An 8,542-nucleotide genomic window follows, 5' to 3' on the forward strand; every position below is an offset into this window, starting at 1 on the left:
TTGACATTTGAATGCTGTAGTATTAATGATTCTTTATAAGTATAATATTTTGTTTGTCTGTGATGAACGATGACGAGGACTGAAGTGTATGAAATTAGTTAAAATAAGAAAAGAACAAAGTCTTAATTTAAAGCCGTTTAAATGATAATAACAGAACACGACCGTAGTGACAGCAAATCATCGTCTTCTGAGTGACACGACGTGACGAGGACTGAGTGACACCCTGGTACAAGACCAGGACGAAAGACAGAGAAGCTTTTAAAAGTTTTTACTGCAGTGAAAGAGTTAATTAACAACTCTTAATAAAGACAACTTTATAATTGTTATTTTAAATAAACAGAAATTTGGGAATTTTACAGATGATTCTAGGGATTTATGGTTGATGGAAAAATAGATTTTTTCATGGCTATTTTTTTTAACTTAATCTTAAAGTCATTTTAATTTAAGGAAATGAAGTTGGCATTTACTCACATCATGATTAGTTCAGGTTCACCTGGGAAAAAAAACACTGCAATAATATAAGTATTGTAAATAACTGTTTGAGGAGCATTTTTAAAAAAAAATTATTTAAATTTTCCGACTTTAAAATCACTGCTGTAATTTTCAGGTGTAACTTTTAACTTAACTACAGTTTCAGCTGCTGGTTGTGTGAGTCTCCAGTAACATTTTTAAAAAATCAAATTTCTAAACAACAACAACAATTTATAACCTTAAAATATTCCTCTCTAATTCCACAGTTTCTCACAGCCCCCCCACCACCAATGTTAAACCATATTTATTTAGTGGAAACAATGAATTATTCTGTTATTTAAACGTGACATTGTGTTAAATGTTGGGTTTTTTTTCTGCTTCAGTCGTTTTTTTTTTTTATAACTGTTTTGACGCTGCATTAGATTTTATGCAGAAACGCTGAAGAATCTTCACAGCGACCAGTTTGTTCTGTCCGACAGCATTACAGTTTTCAAAGGGACATCTGAAACACACACACACACACACACACTCTCACACACAGAGGAAGGGTTAAGAGAGCCCTGAGGCCAAGTGATTTACGCAAGAATGGTCTGAATAGTTTCTGTCTCTTTCTGCATGTGTGTGTGTGTGTGTGTTCCTTCAGTCGTGCCTTTTAACAACATATTGAACCAGTCGTTACTCCTCACAGCCTGAGAGGTCTTTCTTTTTTAAATTATTATAACTTACATCTATATCTCTATATAAATGTCTTAGTTCAGTGAAGTTTTATAATCTTTTCATGATCAACTTATTTGAAATGAAAATAAAGATGTTTTTATTTGTCATTATAGTCCATGAAACTCTTGACATTTGGGTCGAACGTCCGCTTTCGTTCTGAATGTGTTTGTGTCTTTGTGGCTGTGGATCAGTGGGTGTGCAGTTGCCTTACACGCTGAGGGGTGTCGGTTCGATCAAAATGTAGAAATTCACTTTTTTTTTTCTTTTAACAGTTTTAATTCCTGGGGAGTTGGTACTAAAAAAAACAACCAGGATTATTTAATAATGAATTCATTTATCAAACCAGAAAAGTCAGCTGCTCTCACCTTCTATGACAGACTGTAAAAGTATCAATACTTTGTTGAACAACTTTAATGGAGCGTTGATCAGAAACCTCCTCACAGAACAAGTTTGGAGCCTGCAGTTTGCAGTAAAATGAAACCTCCTCACAGAACAAGTTTGGAGTTTGCAGTAAAATTCTCTGACAAGTATTTGTCAGTATTTGTCAGTATTTGTCTGTCTGTGAAAAGTTGAACGGACCATTCTCTGATACTGATGATAGTCACACTAGTGATGCATTGTGGGATACATGTTCTTGAACATTCCCAGGTGGTGTCTGGGTCACACGTGGCCCACGGGCCGCTACTTCTCCAGACCAGCTCCAAACAGTCAGTGGTCACCGCTGTCTGAGTCAGTCGTCGACAGAGTTGATGTGAAAATGGATTTTTATTTTGTCTCAACAATAGTTTGTAATGCGTTCTCCTGTAAACGTATCAAACCAAAAACTTCCCCTGCAGCCTCCTCGCAGTAATACCTGCAGTACACCAGCAAAATAACTTCAAATAAATATAAATAAAATATCAGATTTGTTTGTAAAAAAAAAAATATTAAATAAAATATCAGATTTGTTTGTAAAACAAATATGTAAATTTTACACAGGTTTGAAGGAAAAAAAAACAGACAAACAATATTATATTTGAACCAGCAGCTGATGTGGATTTATTTTATCGACAACAAATATCCCACTGCAGCAGCGTGTTTTATTTCTGTGTCGTAAATACCATTAGTGTTAAAAGCAAACTTTTATTTATTTCAGAAGTTCTCTGGTAGTTACTGTAAACTTTATTGTAGTGAGTTAATTAGTTAGTGAGTTTTTTATTATGATATTTAATGAGAAAAAAAACGACACTAGTCCTGACCCATGTGGGTCTGTCCACATTGACTTATTAAAACTGTGGCCCATACAACACGTACAAAAAAAAACTTTATTTGTTTCCCTTTTGTTTAATTCCTACCGGAACATTTTATTCTGACCATAAACCTGAACAAACCTCGACGTCCTGCTGGGACACGCGCTGCTTTGGTTTAAGTCTATAAAGAGTCTGAATGCCATCTAGTGACTGCAGGTGGAAGTGCAGCCGTGCCTTCTGCACAGCGGCATTAAAGTAAATACGGCGTAAATAGCGCCCCCTGCATGCGGTTAATTATGACAAATCACGCCTTAATATTGTATATTGTAATATTGTACTTGTATTTCTAAATATTCCCAAACATTTTTCAGAACTGCATTAAACAGATGTATTAGTACAAGATTGAACATCAAATAATAGGTCATGGATGTTGATTAACTACTGTAAATGTATTTAAAAAAATAGAAAATGTAAAAGGTATAAACAGATTATTTTTTTAAATAAAAAAGCATACCAAGACTTATGACTAGGTAGGTTAGGGAGGTTAATTCAGCCCAAAATTGAAAAATGGAACTTAAATAAAAGGCAAATTGACCAGAAGAGGAAATGAAACTTTTCAAAATATTTAAGAAAAGGCAAATTGACCAGAAGAGGAAATAAAACTTTTCAAAATATTTAAGGAAAACAAGAAGATGTTTCAAATAAAGCTACGGTTTAGACTGTTTAGACAAAAAGATTAAAGAAAGAGCTGAGAAGTTAACCAAAAGTTGACCATTTTATAAATCTTAAAAAACATTGTCATAAGTAGGTTGATGAAAATGAATGTCCTACCTTTATTTTACTCATAAAATGAAGCACCTCACCAGGTGAAGTCTGTCCAAGTGTCTGTCCAAACCTGTCCCCAGCTCTGGACTTTGGACACACTTTTAACAAACTGTTATGAAATAGAGCAGCTCTTAGTTAAGAAGTTATCGTTGAGAAAAGACGAGAACAAAAAAAACAACAAAACAAAACAAAACAACAGAAGTGATAAAATAAGTATAGAAAGAAATAAGTCAGAATTCAAGATTTGATTTGAGTCTGATTCTCGGTAACTTTGTGTGTGAAGCGAAGAAACATTGAGCGAGTGCAGTAGGGAAGAGTGTGTGTGTGTGTGTGTGTGTGTGTCTCTGCAGCTCATGTCCCAGTGGCCATCAACATTCAGCTGGTGAAGGGAAATCAGGGACATTGGACGAGTGTCTGAGGAGGAGCTGGGGACCTGGGAGACTGACATGACACACACACACACACAGAGAGAGAGTCAAACACACACCTGTGTGTGTGTGTGTGGAGCTGTGGATCTCCTAATTTAGCCTCTAGAGAGCTGAGACGTCGGGGTGTCAATCTCACTCTGCCGCTTTTTTCCCCACTTAACTTTTTAACTGAGTTTCCTCCTTTTTGCAACCTCCGTATTTATAGCTGCCGAGCCTGGAGCAGCCACGTATGTACGCCTCAGCGTGTGTGTGTGAGTGTGTGTGTGTGTGTGCAGTATTTACCAACAATAAAAGTCTTTGTGCTTTGTAGCTGCACAGATGTTGATATTGTGAGGTGAGGGGGTTTTGGTGTTTCAGTCATTTCCCACTGAGACGAGGATGAAGCAGAAAGAAACAGAAGAGTGGAAATGGCTGGAGGAGGGAGAGAGCGAGAGAGAGAGAGAGAGCAGGGGAAGAATGGAGGAGGTGCAGGGAGGTGGTAAAAAGGATGGATGGATGGATGGATGGATGGATGAGGCAGACTCCTGGCTGGGCCGAGCTGCTCTGAGACTAATTAGGGTGAGGGCAGCAGCAGAGAGGAGGAGGTAATGATGAAGGAGAGGATTTATCTGCTCCTCTTCTCCTCCGCTCCTCTCCATCCATCACTCAGCTCCTCACCTCCCATCTCCACCTGTCTTTCTCCCCTTCTCCTTCCTCCTCTTGTGTCACCCAGCGGTTTTGGGTTTTTGGTCTTAGCAAATACTCACAAATGTCACAATTTCCATCATGACAAATGTTTCAGTGGGTTAATAGTCTTGTGTTGCCAAAGAAAAGGTCAGGGGTTTGATTCCAATTCCATTCAGGTGCATACAATCATGATCCACCACTAGCTTTGATCCAGTCCTGCCAACTTCTATGTAGCCCAGGTGGATTTATGTAAGCCTACATGTGGTCAACATGTGGTCTACATGTAGCCCATTTACTGTACTGTGTCCTTCAGCCATGTGGGCCTCTGCTAGCGCACGTGTAGTTCTCCTAGGACTTTGTGACGTGGATGTGACCCGTGTGTGGGACAGTTTTCGTGGGCCTAGATTTGAGCGACAAAATAAGAACTAGTTAATGAATGTTAAATAAAAATATTGTTTAATAAGAGAATTAACATAATTCACTATTGCTATATTTTTTAAGTTAAAGTTTGAGATTACCATGAAATATGAATTCGATTTTATTTTCAAAGCAACCTTAAATTATTACATTCAATCATCGAACTTTGAGGCAGTGTGTGTTTCAAACTGGACAAACTAGTCAAACCTGAAAAAATAAATAAAATCAAATAAAATCCTCTGGTGTTTTAAGGAAAAGCTGAGATTTAAAAAAACAAACATCCAAGGATTAAATTACCTTTAATGTATTGTTCAAATTTATACGAAATGATTTATATGAAATATTAAGAAAATTATTTATGCTGAAAATCTCCTGCCTCCCTTCTTCTTCCTCTCTAGTGTCTCTCCTCCTCCTCTACATTTCCTCCACCCCCCCCCCCTTTCTCACGTCTGAATCCGTACAGCTACAGTATGTGGGCAAACAGGAAGTAGGAGCGTCACGTCTGGAGGCCTCCCGTCTTTGTCTCACCCACTTGTGTCCCTGTCACCTGACGACAAATACGCTGCTTTTACAAACCTTCACTTCCTCCCACACAGATCCTAAAATCTGCTCCTTGTCCTGCTTTGGCTTCTTCTACTGAAGAATCTGGAAGAAAAAAAAGAAAAAAAAAACCCAAAATCAGTCACCTCTTCTTCTCTTGCCTGTGCCTGTCACTTCCTGTTTGCACTGAGGTGAAAGAAACTCAAATGAGAATCATATTTGTCTCCAACACCTGATTGGATAGGACTCAGTTAAAAGGCCACTTTAATTAGCATACTTTAGCTATCTATAGCTAACCTCTCAGCTAACTTAAAGCTACTTAGCTCCGTGTGCTATTTTTCCGTGCATCTCTCAGCTAATTTGACTCATCTTTTTATTAAAAGACTTTTGTCGCAGCCTGACACTTTTTGGCTAATATGTATTTTATATATTTAACTATTTTATAAGAGTTACCGTCGCAGCCTGACACTTTTTGGCTAATACGTATATATTTAACTATTTTTTAAACCTTACCTTTGTCGCTATATTTATAGCTGTGTCTATGATAGCTAGTAGCTTTTTTATAGTCTTGTACTAGCATTGAAATACAATTTTGGATATTTTATGATTTGTTTATGATAGCTAGTAGCTTTTTTTATAGTCTTGTACTTGACAAGCATTTACATAGAATTTTGGATATTTTATGAATTATTTCTTTTATAATAATGTCTTATTTTATTTGTTTACTAATGTTAATGAACATTAAGGGTATTTTGGGGCCAAAATTTTAGCTATATTTTTCCACACTGATAGTTTGGTATTTCATGGTCGTAGTCGTGCAGTTTTTCCACAAGAACATTATAAAAGGCTATTTTTCACATATATTTTTAAAAAAATGACAAAAAAGAAAAAGTGATAATGTGTTCCAATTAAAAATGCAGTTAATATTCTGCATATGTTCCGTAGAAATGACTAATTGACTGGTGAAGATTGAGTTTTTTTTTACCTGAAGAACAAATTCAAACAGTTTTAAAAACCTTTAGAGCAGTGTCGGATTTTAATGAGGTTGTGTTCAGGTGCACACAGGAGAATGGAGCACTTTGTTTTGTAGATTACCATTAACCTAGACTGTGTAAAGTTGTTGAATCTTGTAATCCAAAAAAGTCAGACTAATTCTGCTCAAAACCATTTAAACCTCCACAAATCTCATGTAATTATTCGTCTCCTGTGAGATGGAAAAAAAAAAAAACACCATCGCTTTTTTGGAAAATACCAGCATCACTCATGGATGTTTTTTATTTTATTTTTAATTCCGGGGGCTTTTCAGTGAAAGCTAAAATTCTTGTATCTTTACTGCAGCTGACAGTACGCTGGCTGTGCGTTTCATCTTCTCTGGTTCACTGAAAGACTCCGTGAAGGAACCAGACGCAAAAAAAGAGATTCTACAAAGTGGCGCTTCGGTGTTTTTTCACATATAATGATGGTGGGAAGCTGCGCGGACAGAAGATGTTTGATCAGTGAACACATCACACTGAAAAGAGAAAAACAGACTCTCTCTCTCTCCCTCTCTCTCTCGCTCTCTCTCTGTCGGTGATGCTCTACAGGAATGTGCCAAAAAAAAAAAAATAGGAACAAGATTTAAAAGTATCTATTTCCTGTGCTTGTTTTATATTTAGGTCTGTGAGTTTTACACTAAATAAAAAACATTCATTATGAAATATGTAAACTATGAGGGCAGGATAAAAAAAAAGCAATAGCTGTAGTTCTTTATTACTAGAACAGATGATTAAAACCATTGTGTATTTATAGTTTAACGTTACTTTCTTGCATAAAATAGGGAAAAAAACAAACGATAAACTGTAGATGATGAGATCGGGTGTTTGTTTAAATGAGCTAAAACAAGGAGAAGGAATTGAACTTTTTATATATTTTTTTTTTTCCAGCCTAAATGGACCCAAGGTGAGAAATAACATTTTCTGAATCTGGATCTAGATTTGCTTCAAAAACCTAAAATTGCAGGGACTATCTTGCTTCAAAAACCTAAAATTGCAGGGACGCAAAATGGGTGGAGTAAAAGTCGAACTACCCGTCTGTGTGAATATTTTAATATACTATAAACCGTACGTCAAGCTCGTCAGAATGAACAACATCAAAGCAGTGGATTCAGACGTTACTGTGATGGTGATACTGTGATCACTCTGGGCTGAATTACTGGTAGAAAGTTTCAGGTTTGTTGGTCATCAGTCATGGCCATAGACTGGGAAAAAAAAAAGATCAGTTGAATTTCTCTGAGTTCTACTACAAAGGTCTGGATATGAACTTTAATGTTTTAGTTACATTTACAAACTGGTTGAACTGTGGCTCCTGCAGCCGGTGTTTGTGTTTGTGTTTGGACATGAACCCGCGCCCCCCTCACCCCCACTGTAGCCCACTGTTTGTCTGCTCACTTTGGGTGACGGCAGAAAACATCCGACACCTGTTATCATTTCCTGTCCTGGTTCACAGCGTCCACTCTGTTCTATATCTGGTCCAGTGTTTTTAATGGGACCCTACAGAAAAGTGCCAAACTTTCCTGGACTGTGGACTAAAAGCACTGTGATGATTTGTGCACGGTCATCAAACTGTCATGTCAACACTTTCCCTGCTGCTCGCTCTGCCGCTGTCTCTGCAGTGGAGCCCTGAGTTCACGACCAGTGGAGCAGTGAACTGTTGTGTTGTTCTTCGTTCTCTTATTTTGTTTGTTTGTTTGTTTGTTGGGTAATTTTCAGATTTATGATTGGATTTTTCTAACGTTTGACACCGTAACACCCAGCACGACCATCACAGAGAGAGAATCCATCTTTGTTTTTTTACGTACAACAGTGACTATAATCCCAGGGTAGATCCAACCAGTCCCAGACCCGGAGTAAACACGGAATCGAACCTCCGTCGTGTCGGTCTGAAACGGTGCTGAAAGGCGCGACGGCGGCCGTTAGCTCCCGTCACCTGTGAGCGCCGTGAAAGCCGGGCCCTGCAGCCCAGCAGGAAGTTCGTGTTGGACAAGGACGTTGGACATTTGAGTCCCGCGGGGGTTTGTGATTGGAGCAGGAGAGGCACAGGACGCGGGCATGGGCGAGAAACACAAACACACTGTGAGTGAGAGAGAGAGAGATGGATGGATGGATGGATAGGAAGAGTGTGTGTGTGTGTGTGTGTGTAGCCACGGATAGCAGTGTGTCGAGAGTGCTGTCAGTCACTCATCCATCCGGCTGGCTAATTGGCTCCTTACCC

This window comes from Cynoglossus semilaevis, chromosome 7 (genome assembly GCF_000523025.1).
Source record: "Cynoglossus semilaevis isolate Cse_v1.0 chromosome 7, Cse_v1.0, whole genome shotgun sequence".
Classification (NCBI taxonomy): domain Eukaryota; kingdom Metazoa; phylum Chordata; class Actinopteri; order Pleuronectiformes; family Cynoglossidae; genus Cynoglossus; species Cynoglossus semilaevis.